The 19,726-nt window shown below is 34.5% G+C and overlaps 1 long non-coding RNA gene across 1 annotated transcript in view; it reads right to left on the bottom strand.

Annotated features, from left to right (window-relative positions):
* The window catches only part of LOC140603728 (uncharacterized), a 210,868-nt gene that overhangs the window by 37,768 nt on the left and 153,374 nt on the right, over window positions 1-19,726 (bottom strand). The window lies entirely within an intron of this gene.

Here is a 19,726-nt window from a genome sequence, read left to right as displayed (position 1 = left end):
CTATTATAAAATAGTTTCGGCCTTGTAGATCCCTAAATAAATCTAAGGGATTTATAGGGGCCAAGGAATTCAACTTTTAGAATAACAGTTCACATTGTGTTTCCTGTCCATTGAACTCCACTTAAGTTCAACTTGCTAATGCCTACAGCTACAAAAACACCACCTGTCACAAATGTCATCAAAGTCCTACCCTCCCACACTCTCACAATCCCTAAAACTTCAACCATTGCTACCTATGTAATAAACTAAATCTTAATAACTACTATATATAATAGGTAACTAAAATAACTCAAGCAGTCTGTTATCTTCCACTTTTATATGCATTAATTCCCTCATGAACCATTTTTCAGGATTGTTACTTACAAAACAACAAAACTAGAAAACAAAACAAAACAAAGCTATGGATTAAATCCAACACTTTCTAACGCTAAAATTTGTATTTTTAACCAACTAACCACAGTATTTCTCCAGGAATCATACCTAAGGCAGGAAGCAATATTAGGTTTGATCTTACCAAAAATCAGATCAAAAGAAAAAAAAACCCACAACAGAACCATGATAATAAGGTATTGGACCTGGAGATAAAAGCCTCAACCCTCTCTAGTACTTCTCAACCTTGATTTCACATTTGAATCTATGGAGCTCTTAGGAATTCTGTACAGTTGTATTTATTCAGAAACATTTTCCTTCTAATGTATACAGGAAGGACTGAAATATGATCAGTCATGTTGTTTTATCATTAGATATCTCAGAAAAACAAGAGTAGCACAGTCATATCTTCAGTTAAATTCAGTAGTTTGACTGTATATATTGTCAAATGTCTCTTGTCTGCTGTTTGTCACTTGGAGACCTGTTTACTTTGCTACATTTGACAGTTGTCAGAACCTGGAAATATTTTTTACTCAGAGTTGGCTGTTTGCTTAGCAATGTATTTACAGTAAACTCTACTCAATTATATATTAAGAAAGATCCTTTCTTCCATTTTCTGCAATGCTTTGAAAAATCTGGGTGGATGTCCCAAGCAAAAATGTTTTTATGCCAGATCCAGTGCACCCTTAATACACTCTTCCCTACTCAAAATTTCCTAGGCCAGGGATTTTCTTTCCCTCATCCTTCTTCATGGATTTTACATATTTTATCTACTTTATATTAAAATGTAGTGAAATAATGTTCATTATTTTCTCCATCTGCTCTTTAGATACCAAATATTGAGTTTAAACCTATATTTGCTAGCTTTCACAATCTCAAAATTTCTGATATTCATCATATTAAATACATTTCTATAAGAATGAAGGTGATAATGAATGCAATTTAATAGATCCCAGGAAGATCAACGGCCATTTACCATAATAAGCCTTAATAAGATATCTGTTTATGCAATGAGGAATACTTCGGGAGTTATGCAAAGGACCCAGAGTTTTAATGTTCCAGATTGGCTGCCAGTGGAGTTTTTCTATCATCTGTAAGTTAGGAAATTAATGTTTAAGTATCATAATTAAATTAATTTACACAACACCAAATAACTACAAGATAATTTCTCTATTGGGAAGACTGAACATGAAGAGTAGGAGTTGGAATTCTGATAATTTTCAATCGTAGGCCTATCTAGAACAAGGTAAGAGCTTACCACGTATATTTACTCATTTAACAAAATAAAATTTATTCAATTAACAAAATAAAATTTTGTGGTCTCTTTTTTTAAATTTTATTTATTTATTCATGAGAGACACTGAGAGAGAGGGGCAGAGACACAGGTAGAGGGAGAAGCAGGCTCCATGCAGGGAGCCCAACGCGAGAGGGAGAGGAAATCTTAAGCAGACCCCACACTGAGCACTGAGCCCATCTGAGGGCTCAATCTCACAACACTGAGATTACGATTTAAGCCAAAACCAAGAGTCTGTAACTTAACTGACATCACACCCCCCAGCGTTCACATTAATGAAAAATACATTATTATTGGCCTTCGTATTATTGTATTTACTTTGCTTCTTTTCTTTTTGCTGTGAGTGAGCATAAGTGCTGTAGAGCAGAACACCATGGATGGTCATCACTGACAGGAAAAGATTTACAACTACATGGAAGATAGCAAAGGCCATTACAGTTCCAGTTACCAGGAACAGAAACCCAAATACTTCTGCTCACTGCATCTTGGTATAGGAGATGTCAAAGAAAATACAGCACAGTCGAGCACTGAAACAACACTTTTACTCACACAGAGAAGAGACAGAACAGGATCTCCTCCAACATTTTGTGTTGATATCTTATGACTAGTGGGGACCCTGGCAGCAACATGGTATGATTATCGTATAAACACCATTTTCCTGTTGCAGGAGCAGGGCACCTTCCTTTCCCTTACACTCTAAAATGCTAAAAGCCTGACGGCCATTGACACAAATGTTTAAACAGAACAAAAGAACCATCATTGACCATGATAGAGGGAACACAAGGTGATAAACCTGGCATAGGCTCTGTGGGCTAAGAAAAGTGTTCCAGGCCCAATATCCATTCTTATGTGGCCTGGGGTGAAATATATCTAAAAACAGTGTGCAAGACACTCTTTATTTTTTTGTTTTTTAATTTTTTTTTTTCTACGGGATTTCAATTTGCCAGCATTTAACATAACACCCAGGGCTCATCCCACCAAGCGCCCTCCTCAGTTCCCATCACCTAGTCACCCCAAACCCCCGCCCACCTCCCTTTCTACTACCCCTTGTTCATTTCCCAGAGTTAGGAGTGTCTCATGATCTGTCATCCTCACTGATATTTTCACTCATTTTCTCTCCTTTCCCTTTACTCCCTCTCACTATTTTTTATATTCCCCAAATGAATGAGACCATATAATGTTTGTCCTTCTCCAATTGACTTTTTTCAGCCAGCATAATACCCTCCAGTTCCATCCACGTTGAAGCAAATGGTGGGTATTTGTCGTTTCTAATGGCTGAGGAATATTCCACTGTATACATAGACCACATCTTCTTTATCCATTCATCTTTCGATGGACACCGAGGCTCCTTCCACAGTTTGGCTATTGTGGACATTGCTGCTATAAACATTGGGGTGCAGATGTTCTAGCATTTCACTGCATAAGTATCTTTGGGGTAAATCCCCAGCAGTGCAATTGCCGGGTCATAGGGCAGTTTTAATTTTAACTCTTTGAGGAACCTCCACACAGTTTTCCAGAGTGGCTGCACCAGTTCACATTCCCACCAACAGTGCAAGAGGGTGTCCCTTTTCTCCACATCCTCTCCAACATCTGTGGTTTCCTGCCTTGTTAATTTGCCCCATTCTCACTGGTGTGAGGTGGTATCTCATTGTGGTTTTGATTTGTATTTCCCTGATGGCCAGTGTTGCAGCATTTTCTCATGCGCTTGTTGGCCATGTCTATGTCTTCCTCTGTGAAATTTCTGTTCATATCTTTTGCCCATTTCACGATTGGATTGTTTGTTCTTTGCTGTTGAGTTTAATAAGTTCTTTATAGATATTGGATGCTAGCCCTTTATCTGATAGGTCATTTGCAAGTATCTTCTCCCATCCTGTAGGTTGTCTTGTAGTTTTGTTGACTGTTTCTTTTGCTGTGCAGAAGCTTTTTATCTTGATGAAGTCCCAGTAATTCATTTTTGCTTTTGTTTCTCTTGCCCTCATGAATGTATCTTGCAAGAAGTTGCTGTGGCCGAGTTCAAAAAGTGTGTTGCCTGTGTTTTCTGCTAGGATTTTGATGGAATCTTGTCTCACATTTAGATCTTTCATCCATTTTGAGTTTATCTTTGTGTGTGATGTAAAAGAATGGTCTAGTTACATTCTTCTGCATGTGGATGTCCAATTTTCCCAGCACCATTTATTGAAGAGACTGTCTTTCTTCCAATGGATAGTCTTTCCTGCTTTGTCGAATATTAGTTGACCATCGAATTGAGGGTACACTTCTGGATTCTCTATTCTGTTCCATTGATCTATGTGTCTGTTTTTCTGCCAGTACCACACTGTCTTGATGACCACAGCTTTGTAGTACAACCTGAAATCTGGCATTGTGATGCCCCCAGTTATGGTTTTCTTTTTTAATATTCCCCTGGCTATTCGTGGTCTTTTCTGATTCCACACAAATCTTATGATTTGTTCCAACTCTCTGAAGAAAGTCCATGGTATTTTGATAGGGATTGCATTAAATGTGTATATTGCCCTGGGCAACATTGACATTTTCACAATATTAATTCTTCCAATCCATGAGCATGGAATATTTTTCCATCTCTTTGTGTCTTCCTTAATTTCTTTCAGAAGTGTTCTGTAGTTTTTAGGGTATAGATCCTTTACCTCTTTGGTTAGGTTTATTCCTAGGTATCTTATGCTTTTGAGTGCAATTGTAAATGGGATTGACTCCTTAATTTCTCTTCCTTCAGTCTCATTGTTAGTGTATAGGAATGCCACTGACTTCTGGGCATTGATTTTGTATCCTGCCATGCTGCCAAATTGCTGTATGAGTTCTAGCAATCTTGGGGTGGAGTCTTTTGGGTTTTCTAAGTACAGTATCATGTCATCTGTGAAGAGGGAGAGTTTGACTGCTTTTTTGCCAATTTGAATGCCTTTTATTTCTTTTTGTTGCCTGATGCTGAGGCTAGGAGTTCTAATACTGTGTTGAATAGCAGTGGAGAGAGTGGACATCCCTGTCTTGTTTCAGATATTAGGGGAAAGGCTCCCAGTGTTTCCCATTGAGAATGATATTTGCTGTGGGCTTTTCATAGATGGTTTTTAAGATGCTAAGGAATGTTCCCTCTATCCCTGCACTCTCAAGAGTTTTGATCAGGAATGGATGCTGTATTGTGTCAAATGCTTTCTCTGCACCTATTTAGAGGATCATATGGTTCTTGTTTTTTTCTCTTGTTGATATAATCAATCACATTGGTTGCTTTACGAATGTTGAACCAGCCTTGCATCCTGGGGATAAATCCCACTTGGTCATGGTGAATAATCTTCTTAATGTATTGTTGGATCCTATTGGCTAGTATCTTGTTGAGAATTTTTGCATCCATGTTCATCAGGGATATTGGTCTGTAATTCTCCTTTTTGGTGGGGTCTTTGTCTGGTTTTGTAATTAAGGTGATGCTGGCCTCATAGAACGAATTTGGAAGTACTCCATCTCTTTCTATCTTTCAGAACAGCGTTAGTAGAATAGGTATTGTTTCTTCTTTAAATGTTTGATAGAATTCCCCTGGGAAGCCATCTGGCCCTGGACTTCTGTGTCTTGGGAGGTTTTTGATGACTCCTTCAATTTCCTCCCTGGTTATTGGCCTGTTCAGGTTTTCTATTTCTTCCAGTTCCAGTTTTGGTAGTTTGTGGTTTTCCAGAAATGTGTCCATTTCTTCTAGATTGCGTAATTTATTGGTGTAAAGCTATTCATAATAAGTTTTTAAGATCATTTGTATTTCCTTGGTATTGGTGGTGATCTCTCCTTTCTAATTCATTATTTTATTAATTTGAGTCTTTCCTCTCTTCTTTTTAATAAGGCTGGCTAATGGTTTATCTATTATTAATTCTTTCAAAGAACCAACTCCTAGTTTTGTTGATTTGTTCCACAGTTCTTCTGGTCTCTATTTCATTGGGTTCTGTTCGAATCTTTATTAGTATTATTTATTATTATCTTTATTATTCTCTTCTTCTGCTGGGTGAAGGTTTCATTTGCTGGTCCTTCTCCAGCTCCTTTAGGTGCAAGGTTAGCTTTTGTATTTGAGTTCTTTCCAGTTTTTGGATGGATGATTGTATTGAGATGTATTTCCCCCTCAGGACTGCTTTTGCTGTATCCCAAAGGTTTTGAACTGTTGTAAATTCATTCTCATTAGTTTCCATGAATCTTTTTAACTCTTCTCTAATTTCCTGGTTGACCATGAGACTCTTTCTTGACAACTGTTCCCTATTCCCTCTCTTAGGGAGTATATATATATGTGTATATATACACACACATATATATATATATATATATATATATATATATATATATATAGCTATTTATGGCTAATACCATATATATGTATGCATTATTACATATATATTAGCCACAAATGCATTATTTTTGGAGAGTTTTATTTATTAGCCCTTATTTGTCTATTTCATTATTTACAAGGAGAAAGGAAAATAATTATGAGTTATATAGTATTAATATAGCCTTAGATCAATAATAGAAAACATGTGAGAGAATCTCGTGACTCAAACATGTTCAATAATATTAATCCTAAAATGAAAAAAATCCAGCAAAGTTTATCAAATATAACCCATGATTCTACATTTATAATTGTCCTTAGATTTTTCTCTGATTTTATTCACATTTTAACTACTCATTTCCTGGGTAATGAAATATATTTTTAGTTGGTATTCCACTTAAGATTTTTCATTCTTTGTTTTATCTTACAATGTAATTTAAATGAGGTTCATAATATATATGACCTATTTTAAATAAATTCATTTTTTTCCTAAAATCAGAACTATATGACCCCAACCATAAAAGTGTCTCCATTAAAATATAAAAACACTTTAATTAAGATACAGTTACTAGCGACTTTTTCCTCAAAACAGTGATTCTTAAAAGTATTTCAGAATGTTCTTCTTACTCATACTGTTTAAAAGGTTTACAAATCAACCTGTAGTTTTTTCTTTTCAAAGAATAAAAACCTAGCGTTTTAAAGAAGTTTCATGTTATGACAATAATATTTTCATGCAATTGAAAGAGAATTGACAGAATTTGGATTTTGAGAGGTGTTGGAAATCACGAAATCCACAGTTTTCATTTGGTGAATTAGGTAAGACACTGAGCCTCAAAGACACACAAGGGCTCAGTCAAACAAAATGGTGAATTAGCACTTCAACATCCATTAAATTTTATCACACTTTATCTCCAGCCTAACACCAGTTTGTTTCCTTAATTTATATTCAAAATAATAGTAGTATGTGAACAGAATTCTCAATTTAACACATGAAACTGAAATACAATCAGCAATAACCCATTTCTCTGCCATCTACTCTTTCTAAACCCTTGTTTTTTATACTTACCTTGAAAAGAACAGCACACATGGCACTCACTACTTAAAAGAAGAGTGTGTGCAGAGCGAGGGAGAGGGATAGGTGCTGAGACCCAAGTAGCAAAGACTAGTCCTAGGAGTAATGGGAAAGGTATTTTAAGCTGAGGCCTCTGGTGGCTAAGTAATGTGCCCAAACCCCTGGATAGAGGAGGAATATATTCAAAGGCCTCAGAAACCTTATCTGATCTCCGTAGATCCATGGCAGTAGAAATCATTGCATACATAACACATCCGTTTGCTTTATAAAAACATACTTTGTTTTATAAAACACTTTCAGGTATATTTTGGTATCAGATGCATTTAGGAGACAGCATATATAATGAAAAGTGGACAGGATTTGGGGTTAATCATAAATATGTAAACTGTGTACTTATTGTGACAATTAAATGCTTTTAACGCTTAAATGGGTTTAAAAATCTGTTTAAATAGTAGATTTTTACACCCTTAACCTCACATATGCTGATGAGTGTTGATAGGGAGGATCAAGGATTAGTTAATTCCTAAGCTAAATGAAGTCCTCAAGGACTCATGTTCTCTTATCTTTTCTCTGTCATTCTTAGCATTTTTTTCTGCTTTATACATGGAGATACAATATTTAGACAAATTATCTTCATATCCTAGTGTATAGTTCTAAGTATGAAAATATTCCCTCTCTTCACCCATTATTTAAGCACAAGTAAACCTTCCAAGTATTCTTCTGAGAATAGAGGAGGTCAGAGCTCTTTCAGAATGCCCACCATGCAAAAGCTAATAAGACCACATGGATTGGTTTAGCTTTTTCTCACCAGGTTTACAGGACAGAATAAAGCACTATAAAACACTATGTTCTCAATTTTTCCAAGGACAGTACATGGTCAGCACCATTTCAGATACATGGGAGAGAAGTTACTTTATTACACAAAATGGATGTCTTAGGGCATTAGGATTTAATTCTCTCTCAGAACCCCAGTGGAAAAGAGCTGTTTGTATTAACCATATTTTTTTCTCAGAGTCTGGGATCTGGGAATACAAACGTCTTCTCTGACATAAATAACTGCTAGAGTAATTTCAACTAAATTGAGGTTCTGTTAGAAAAAAATAAAGCAGAGAATGACTGTGGGGTAGGATATTAATTTTCTTCCACATTTGTTTTTTAAGAATGATATGCAGTGTATTACTCTGTGATATGCCACCCAGATCCTCCTTCAAGACTGGCGGAATTATTCTGCCTGTTGCTGGAAGTGCTGCTGGCAGATCCCCTTCAACTGTCAGACCTCTCCAGGAACTATGTCTTTTTCTTTCTTTTCCTTTTTTTTTTTTTTTTTTTAAGATTTTATTTATTTATTCATGATAGACAGAGAGAGAGAGAGAGACAGAAACAGAGACAGAGACACAGGCAGAGGGAGAAGCAGACTCCATGCTGGGAGCCCGACGTGGGACTCCAGGATCGCGCCCGGGGCCAAAGACAGGCGCCAAGCCGCTGCGCCACCCAGGGATCCCTCCAAGAACTATTTCAGCTAAAAATATTTGTCTCACTAAATATCACACGTTTTTCCCAGGGAAGCTTGCATCTAGTGACTGGTTAATGTAAGCAAATAAAGACCTGACCTTTTGCCTTTATTTTGTTTTATTTTGTTTTATTTATTTTGTTTTATTTTATTTTATTTTATTTATTTTATTTTATTTTATTTATTTTATTTTTTATATTTTATTTTATTTCATTTTATTTTATTATTTCATTTTATTTTATATTTTTCTGCCCTAATTTTAGAAACAATGAAGGGCCATTCTAGCTTCAAAGTTTCATGTGGTGTTGATGATTTTGCTGGACTGCTTCATGGCCTATTTCCTTTACCCAAACTTGTATCCTTTCTTTCTCTTTCAAAGGTGATGATCCTAAGTGCACACCCAAATAAACCTCCTGCATGCTTGCTTACATCTGTAGCTGAGTGTCTTTTTCTTTCTGAGTGTCTTTTTCTTAGGTGAAATATTGGATACCTTTCTCAACTATTTTGGGTCTAAAGGTACAAATGTACAAAGAGCCCATCATAATATCAAATTTGTGGAAAATGACAAATATATATTTGTATATACATATACACACACACACACACACACACACACACACACACATATATATATATGTAGAGAGAGAGAGAGAGATCTTAGCCACTTAGCAACATGTCTGACATGTGGCACATACATGGAAATACACATATATATTAACATAGTTTTCTTTTAAAAATTCATATGTTAGTATTTTTATTTACTTTTAAATAAATCTCAGAAAAAATGTGCTTTGCTTATGCTCATAAATCCAGTTATGTGTCACAGCTAGTAAAATCTGCATCTTAATACAAATCTCATATTCATTCTATTATATTCCCCTGCCTTTCTTGTTAAAATAAATAATACAACCCAATCATAGGGAGAAAAACATTCTAATCAGAAGCTGATAAGAAAGAATTCCTAACAAAAACTGTAAATTAGAAAAATCTCTTTCAGATGTAAAACACATTTGACTCTAAATTAAATCTGAAAACCAGAAAGGAATTAAAAATTCCTATAACAAGTTTATACATGTTATGATTTTATTTTTATATTTTATATGTTAATACTATTTTGCTACATATATAGTTTTGAAAAGTCATAATTCAAAATTTGTTGTGATATTAATTCTCAAAAAAATAATTTAAATTTCAATTTTGAGGAAAGAATAAGATTCATGTCACTAAATTTTGTTGAGAATATAAAATAGGTATCCCTGGGTGGCGCAGTGGTTTGGCGCCTGCCTTTGGCCCAGGGCGCTATCCTGGAGACCCGGGATCGAATCCCACGTCGGGCTCCCAGTGCATGGAGCCTGCTTCTCCCTCTGCCTCTCTCTCTCTCTCTCTCTCTCTCACTCTCTTTCTGTGACTGTCATAAATAAATAAAAAATTTTTAAAAAGAGAATATAAAATATTCCAATGATAGCCAAAGTACCAAATGCCTGGAAGTCATTCTCAAGGAATTACCTGATTCCTATTGTTCCCGATTTCTAACTATCCATTTGACATATATATATATGTGTGTGTATGTGTGTGCGTGTGTGTATATATATAATGTAATTATATATATATTATATATATATAATGTAAATAAGAATATGTAAATATCTACACATATATTAATTCTTCACCATCTTCCTAAGGAGCTATAGGGTGAAATAAAGTAGACAGAGAAATAAAGGGAAATGTTATAAAATTATGTTTTGTTCAATTTTCTATAAGAATGAAGACTCAAATAAAACAGAAGAGAATGCATGATAATTATGTTCAATTCAAGAAACATTACAGTGGGAGTATCACATTTAAGTTTTAATTTGTAAGAGGGAGGCAGATGCTATACTTCAATGTGCAAATATTCTGCCAATTTTATTGACTGCTTTGTAAATAAAGACATGAAAATTTCTTGGTGTAGGATTAAATTTAAGGGACAATCCAAAATAGCATTTGAATCAGATGACTTTGATTGGATAGAATACAACATGTAGTACTTCATTAGGAGGCTCAAAACGTTTCAGTGCTGATACGCTAGGCATAAAACTTAGAGGTCAGCACTCCTTAGGTCTCAATACAAGCTTTGTTGAATAGTTTCAATACCCATGACTTGTGGTTACTACCTGGTATTAAACTGAGCCTCTTTTATTGAATATCTTTTATCCACTGCTTGAATCTTTACACTATCAAATTTGCGTAGCATCAGAGCATATATATATTCACGTAAAACAGGTTCCCTCTGCCTTTCATCACTTTTCATTCCCCCACAGTCCCACTGAGATAAGGTTGGGATTTCTTTTCTCCTTCCCCTCTCTCTGTCCTTTTCAATTATTCTAATATCATGAATCAAAAAAAGAAAATACATTCGAATTTGACATAAGAATCGATCCAACATTGATAAAAGAAGTCAATTTATAATATATTTTTTCTCTGATACATTTACTAGCGCTCCTCAAAACTGGTGGGTGTAGAAAAAACCCAGGGCCATGGACTGAGAAGGAATAGAAAACAGAAAAGAGGGATACCTAGATGGTTCAGTGGTTGAGTGTCTGCCTTTGGCTCAGGACATGATCCTGGAGTTCTGGGATCAAGTCCCACATCAGGCTCCCTGAATGGGGCCTGATCCTCCCTCTGCCTGTGTCTCTGCCTATATCTCTCTGTGTGTCTCTTATGAATAAATAAACAAAATTGTAAAAAAAAAAAAAAAAAAAAAAAAACAAAAAAAAAACCAGAGGGGAAACAACGATCTATATTGCTATTTGTTTCATTCTGAAAATGAACTGAACCTGAATACCTTTCTCACTTCTGGAAAATAACATTATGTCATCCAGGATATAGAATAAGAATTCAAGTGAAAGTGTGTCTTTGCTTCAAATACCTAAACTGACAACATCAGGATCTGTTAGCCCAAAGTCCATGTGAGAGTAGACACTATTTCCATATAAAATCTCATGATTTTCTTTAAAATTATTCTCCCCTTTGGCCAACCCAAAAGGGTTGATGTATTTGATGAAAACTGCATCAGAGGAAACTACAACACCTTAAACTCAGCAAATACTCGTACTGTAGTATCCTCACATTGTAGTATCCCAGCACACCAAAATGTACACATAAGGAACTCATAACATCATCTTCATTGCTACCCAAACATACATGGATCACCATGGAACACAGCACTACAAAATTTCCACTTAAATGAATTTTGCAGTCTTTAAAATATTTTCAATTCAATATGTATTTTGTGTTTGTATCTCACTCCATATTTTCTCTACTATACTTTTTATTTACTTTAATGATTCTATATCATTTTTTATTTTTAAAATTTTTTTCTATTTATTCTATCAACATTGGTCTAAGATAAATCATTTGTCCCATAATTTAAGTACATTTCATCACTAAAAATGTTTATAAAATTATTTGCATTTATGTGAGGGAGACTACAAAGACATTAGTATTTGTATTCTATAAATTTATGATTTAATAACTAAAATATTTTGCTTTTAATTTCCTATTACTGATTTTAATTTCTCATTACTGTAGACATGGAAGTTGATTAATTTTCATTAACAAAAACTGAGGCTTTAAAGACATTTTCTCAAATATTGGCCAAGTACACAAAAGCTAATTGCAGCAAATGTAGAATTAGTGTGTATGTGTATGTGTGTGTGTGTGTGTTTAAAGGTAGCCCTATCCTTATGTTAAATATTTTGCAAGCAGCTGTCCCATTTTCTTGTGTTGTAAGTCCCTTCTAAACCTTCAAAGAACATATATTCTGGAATGTTATAGGTCAATCATCCTTGTTGATAGTGCTTCTTGCTTTTACAAATGGCATTTCCAGTTTGATGTCATAAACTTGTGAAGTAACTCTACATAGTACTTTGTCAAGCAGTAGGCATTAGAGTTGACCAAAGAGGAGAAAAAAATGAAACACCGGCCAAATCAGACAACACTTCAATTAAGATTTTGTGAGGGACACCTGGGTGGCTCAGCGGTTGGGCAGCTGCTTTCAGCTCAGGTCATGATTCCGGGATCCAGGATGGAGTCCCACACTGGGCTCCTGTGAAGAGCCTGCTTCTCCCTCTGCCTATGTCTCTGCCTCTCTCTCTCTCTCTCAATCTGTGTCTCTCATGATTAACTAAATAAATCTTTAAAAAATTAAGATTTTGTGAAGAATAATAAAGATCATCATATGAACAGCAAGCCATTTTGATGTCATTCAAAATATATTGAAGAATAACAGTCCTTTATCAGATGTGTCTTGTAAACTTTTTCTCCCAGTTTGTGCCTTTTCTCATTCTCTTGACATTGCTTTTCTAAGAGCAGAGGTTTTTATTTTTTTGAAGCTCAACTTATCAACTATTCCTTCCATGGATTGTTCCTTTGGTGTTGCACCTAAAAAGCCATTGCCATACCCAAGGTCACTAGGCTTTCTTTTCTATTATCTTCTAGGAGTTTTATAGCTTTGCAAAATACATTTAGGTCCGTGATACATTTTGAGCTGAGTTTTGTGAAAGGTAGGTGGCCCCTTCTAGATTCATTTTTTTTTACACATAGGTGTCCAGTTGTCCCAGCACCATTTGTTTGAAAAGCCCATCTTTGCTCCACTGTATTGCCTTTGCTTCTTTGTCAAAGATTGACTATACTTATGTAGATTTACTTCCATCTACATCTAATCTTCTTGTCTCTTCTTTCACTGATACCATGCAGTCTTTATTACCACAGGTTTTATAGTTAAGTATTGATATTGGTTAGTATTAATCTTCTCCTTCAATACTGTGTTGTTATTTTGCATCTGTTATGCGAAATTACAAAGAATTTTTACAATTCTTTTGCCTTCATGGATGTATCTTGCAAGAAGTTACTGTGGCTGAGTTCAAAAAGGGTGTTGCCTGTGTTCTCCTCTAGGATTTTGATGGAATCTTGTCTCACATTTAGATCTTTCATCCATTTTGAGTTTATCTTTGTGTATGGTGAAAGAGAATGGTCTAGTTTCATTCTTCTGCATGTGGATGTCCAATTTTCCCAGCACCATTTATTGAAGAGACTGTCTTTCTTCCAGTGGATAGTCTTTCCTCCTTTATCGAATATAAAATGAACAATTGGGACATCATAAAGATAAGAAGCTTTTGCACAGCAAAGGATACAGTCAACAAAACTAAAAGACAACCTACAGAATGGGAGAAGACATTTGCAAATGACCTATCAGATAAAAGGCGAGTTTCCAAGATCTATAAAGAACTTATTAAACTCAACACAAAAGAAACAAACAATCCAATCATGAAATGGGCAAAAGACATGAACAGAAATCTCACAGAGGAAGACATAGACATGGCCAACATGCACATGAGAAAATGCTCTGCATCACTTGCCATCAGGGAAATACAAATCAAAACCACGATGAGATACCACCTCACACCAGTGAGAATGGGGAAAATTAACAAGGCAGGAAACAACAAATGTTGGAGAGGATGTGGAGGAAAGGGAACCCTCTTACACTGTTGGTGGGAATGTGAACTGGTGCAGCCACTCTGGAAAACTGTGTGGAGGTTCCTCAAAGAGTTAAAAATAGACCTGCCCTACGACCCAGCAATTGCACTGTTGGGGATTTACCCCAAAGGTACGATGCAATGAAACACCGGGACACCTGCACCCCGATGTTTCTAGCAGCAATGTCCACAATAGCCTAACTGTGGAAGGAGCCTTGGTGTTCATCGAAAGATGAATGGATAAAGAAGATGTGGTTTATGTATATAATGGAATATTACTCTGCCATTAGAAATGACAAATACCCACCATTTGCTTCGACGTGGATGGAACTGGAGGGTATTATGCTGAGTGAAATAAGTCAATGGGAGAAGGACAAAGTTTATATGTTCTCATTCATTTGGGGAATATAAATAATAGTGAAAGGGAATAGAAGGGAAGGGAGAAGAAATGGGTAGGAAATATCAGAAAGGGATACAGAACATGAAAGACTCCTAAAACTGGGAAATGAACTAGGGATGGTGGAAGGGGAGGAGGGCGGGGGGTGGGGGAGAATGGGTGACGGGCACTGAGGGGGGCACTTGATGGAATGAGCACTGGGTGTAATTTTGTATGTTGGCAAATTGAACACCAATAAAAATAAATTTATTATTAAAAAAAAGAATTCTTACAATTCAACAATAAGGTAGCCAACAACCGAATTTAAAAATGTGCAGAAGACCTTAACAGACACCTCACGAAGGAAAATACACAGGCAGCAAATAAGCATATGAAAAGATGCTCCATATCATTTGTCATCAAGAAAATGTAAATAAAACAAGAATAAGATACCACTACACACCTATTAAAGTGGCAAAAATCCAGAACACTGACAACATTAAACGCTGGTGAGAGTGTAGAGCAACAGGAACTTATTCAGTCATTCATTGCTGATGGAAGTGAAAATGGTACAGCCACTTTGGAAAAGAGTGTGGCAGTTTCTTACAAAATTAAACATATTCTTATCATGTCATATGATCCAGAAATCACACTTCTTGATATTTGCCAAAGAGTTAAAATTTTATTTCCATATACACACGCAGAACTTGTACAGAGATGTTCTTAGCAGTTTTATTCATAAATGCTAAAGTTTGGAGGCAACCAAGATGTCCTTCATTAGGTGAATGGATAAGTAAACTGTGGTGGTACATCCAGATGCTGGAATATTATTCTGTGTTACAAAGAAATTAGTAATAAGGCATGAAAATAAATAAAGGAACTTAAATGCATGTTCCTAAGTGAAAAGCCTATATTGTGTTGATTCCAATTTTATGAATCTTTTGAAAAAAAAAACTATGGGAATAGTAAAAAGATACACAGACGTTGGCTAGGCAGGAAGAGAGGAATAGGATGAGCACAGACAATTTTAAAGAGCACAGTCTGTAAAAATACTCTGTATGATACCATAGCTGATTCATAAATATAATTATTCATTTGCTCAAATCCATAGACCATACAACACCTAGAATGAACTGTAATAAAATGTATGGACTTTGGTTCATTATGATGTGTGAATGTAAGCTCATCGATTATAATAAATGAACAATGTGGCGATGGGATATTAATAATGGGAGATACTATATGCATGTGTGGGTACAGGGAATGTATGGGAAATCTCTATATCTTCCCCTGAATTTTGCTGTAAACTCTATCTGCTTTAAAAAGTTGTCTTAATTTTAAAAAATATTTTGAAGGTGGTATATATTATTCTATGGAATAATTCCTCTATTTTTTTACTTTGAATTTTAAATTGCTTTAATTTATATTTTCTTTTATTCCCAATCATCCTACATCTATATTCAAGTGCTCTATTTGATTCTGTACCACTGCAATTAGCATTCCTTTTCCAATTGGTCTCCTTGCAAATACCTTTCTTTTATGAAGAAGCTAGATTAGAGATATTTTTTTTCTTAGAATCCTTTTTATGTTACACCTTGTTCAATATCTTTTGGTTTTGTCATCATCATATTATATTCACAATTTTAGTTGGTATTGTTCCCTCAATATTTTGGCTTTAAATTTGTATTCCCAACTGAGTATTATATTCTATTCAAGATACAATTTGTTTCATTAAAACTGACTTCATCAAAACCACAATAAGAAAACACCTTACACCTGTCAGAATGGCTAGAATAAAAAAGAGAAGAAACAAGTGTTACTGAGGATGTGGGGGGAAGGGAACCATCATGCACTGTTGATGGGAATATAAGTTGGTGCATCCATTGTGGAAAACAGTATGGAGGTTCTTTCATGAATTAAAAATAGAAATACTCTACAATCCAGTAGTTCCACTACTGAGTATTTACACAAAGAAAATGAAAACAATAATTTGAAAAAAATATGTATACACACACACACACACACATATATATCCTTATATTTATTACAACATTATTTACAATAACTATGTTATAGGAGTAATGCATGTGTTCATCAATAGATAAATGGATAAAGATGTGTGATATATATATAATGGAATATTATTCAGCTATAAAAATGAAATATTTCCATTTGGAGCAACATGGATGGACCTGGAGAGGATTTTGCTAAGTGAAAGAATTTAACAGGAAAAGACAAATAGCATATGTTTTCATTTATACATAGAATATGGAAAAAACATAACAAGTGAACAACCAAACAAAAAACCAAACAAACTCTTGTACACAAGGAACAAAGAAGGGGGTCCCAGAAGGTGGGGGAATTGATGAAATAGGTGAAGAGGATTAAGATGTACAAACTCCAATTCTAAAATAAATAAGTCATGGTGACACAAAGTACAATCTAGGGAATATATCCAATAAAATAATATATGATTTTTCTATGAAGGCAAGATGGCGACTGTAGTTATCATGGTGAGTATAGCATAACACATAGAATTATTGAATCATTACATTGCATACCTGAAGCTATTATAATATTGTATGTCAACTATTTTTCAATAAAAATAAATTAAACTTGTATTTTTCAAATATACCTTCCACCAGTTGTTTTTGCCTAAAATATTATAATAGTCACTGACTGGTTGCCTATTCTGAGTATATTCTTTTCTTAAGTTCATTTTCCATTGTAGTCACAGTGAAATTTTCAGATAAAGATGCCATCATATGCAGTCATGCCTTCTTGGACATCCTCAATGATTTTATACTGCCCTACTCAAAAAGATCAGGCTCTCAGCACTGCTTGTTTACAAGATGTTGTGTAGTTTGACTTCTTCCAGATTTCCAGCCACCTCTCAACATATCCCTTCTGATTTCCAGACCCTTGATATTCTGGCTTCCTTTTGTTCCTCTAAATCACCATGGTTACTCTTCTTGTGTTTTCATTGTGACACCCACTTCCGTATTTATTCCTTCTATTAACTAACACTTGTTTTTCAGATCTCAGCTTAAATATCTATCCTAGATCTAATGGTCTGGTCGAGATTATATTCAGTTACATTGTATTCCTAGGCTCTGTACAGTACCTAGTAACTTAGTAGACTGTCAATAAATATTAGTTAAGAAAATGAATAAATATTCCTAACACCACATTTTCACTTGGACCCTATTCTCTATTTAGAATAATCTGTCCTAAAAAAATAGAATAATCTGTTCTAGATAATTTTCACCTGTAAGAATCATACTCTTTCTCTAAATTCTAACCCAAATGTTACTTCTTACATTATTCTACTCAGTCCCTCAGCTAGAAGCAGTTTCTTCCTTTCTGAATGTGAATTGTATTTTTTTTAGTAATGAAAGAAATTATATCCTCCATAATGAGAAACGTAAACATCAAAGTAAAAAAAAAGCTTCTCTTTGTAACTTCCATAACATTTAGCATGATTCTTAGCATTTTGTGTTATCAGTATAATCAATATTATATGTTATGAATATAAATTCATTATGTATATATTGTTCACCCAGATAATTATTTTTAGAATTTTCTTATACATCACTTTCATTTTTTCCCTTGAATAGAAGGAACACAACTTTTCTGATTTCTAAAGTCTCTAAAATAAGGTTTAAGTGAAGCAAAGTTTCTCTGGATGTTATAATGGAAAGTAAGAGCAACCCAATTTGATCAATTCTATAGTAATCACAACAACTGGACATCTGTTGGTTGTTTAGTATAAGCTAGTAATTTTCTATGTATTTACACGCATTATATAGTTAAATCCTTATACGATTATCTGAGATGTGGCTGTTATCACACTTCACAGATGAGGAAACTAGAGTTAAGAAATGTAAAATTATTTACTCAAGGTTGCTGCATAGCTCACAATATAGAAGAAAACAAACATACAAGCCAGCATCTATTTTGACATCATATTATAATACTGCAAAGAGATATTTGAAAAATCTTTCTATATTATGTGGGTAAACTTTATTTTTTTTTTATTTTTTATTTTTTGGGTAAACTTTATTGTATGGGATGATTTATGTAATTATTCTGCTTTATCATTTATTTCAGTCAATTTCTTAAGTATTTAAATTTTAGGCAGACCTCTCTATCCTTGGTTTGAATTCCACAATTCTATAAACCTTAGAAATGTAAAGCACTTCTAAAGAGCTCTACAAATGTTGACAAAAGTTGAAATCTAATTAATCGAGGTTCTTATCCTTGTAGTCCTTCCTTCATTGGGGTTTCTGCTTCCATTCTATCTGTAGTACTTCTTGTAAAACTATGTCAGTCTAACATGAGAATATCTGTGAGCACACACACATGTTCACATTAAAATAACTATCCCGGAAAAAAAATCACCATAAGTCATTTATGAAGTTTTTTGCTAATGGCAATTACAAAAGAGAGCATTAGAGACCATATCAAAAATAAACCTTCCCAAGTAATAAAATCAGTCTTCCTCATTGCTATCTAATGACTTCCATTCTAATTTTGTGTGCCACATCTCATTTTCTTTTAGAACAGTAAATTTATCTTCATGCAGAGAACTTCTAGTATAAGATGTTAAATTTTACATATATATATGTACATTTTATATGTATAAACATTTACATTCAATCATTTTTAGCCAACTAGTTATTAACTAAATATAGTTAATATTCTTAAAAAACTTTTAATCATCCTTGCAATAGTAATTAAGCAATGATATGTGGAACCTAGGAAAATAGTCACAAGGAAATGTAGTTTTAATTATCTTTTAGAGAGATACTGGTTAACTAAGAAATAACAGCTTGTGAAAGTATAATTAACACTATAATTAACAATTCTTTTCAACAGTATTATTAAAATTGAAAAAATGAAGTAAAAAGTATACAATCTTTTCATTGATTATGTTTTTCTTACAGTTGGTTGTTATGAAATTCCTAGTTGTTCATCAATTGTCTTTAATGTACATCATTTGACTTAGTCATGAATGTATAAAGTAAAAACTTCAAAATATTATAATCTAATTCTTGACTTTTTTAAAAGATTTTTATTTATTTATTCATGAGACACACACACACAGAGAGAGAGAGAGAGAGAGAGAGGCAGAGACACAAGCAGAGGGAGAAGAAGGCTCCATTCAGGGAGCCCAACTCAGGACTCGACCCAGGTCTCTGGGATCACACCCTTGGCTGAATGTGGCGCTAAACCACTGAGCCACCAGGGCTGTCCTAATTCTTGACTTTTTAAATAACTTTGAAA

The sequence above is a fragment of the Canis lupus genome, chromosome 14 (genome assembly GCF_048164855.1).
Source record: "Canis lupus baileyi chromosome 14, mCanLup2.hap1, whole genome shotgun sequence".
Classification (NCBI taxonomy): Eukaryota; Metazoa; Chordata; class Mammalia; order Carnivora; family Canidae; genus Canis; species Canis lupus.
Note: the sequence above shows the minus strand (reverse complement) of the source record. Positions and strands in the feature narration are given on the sequence as shown.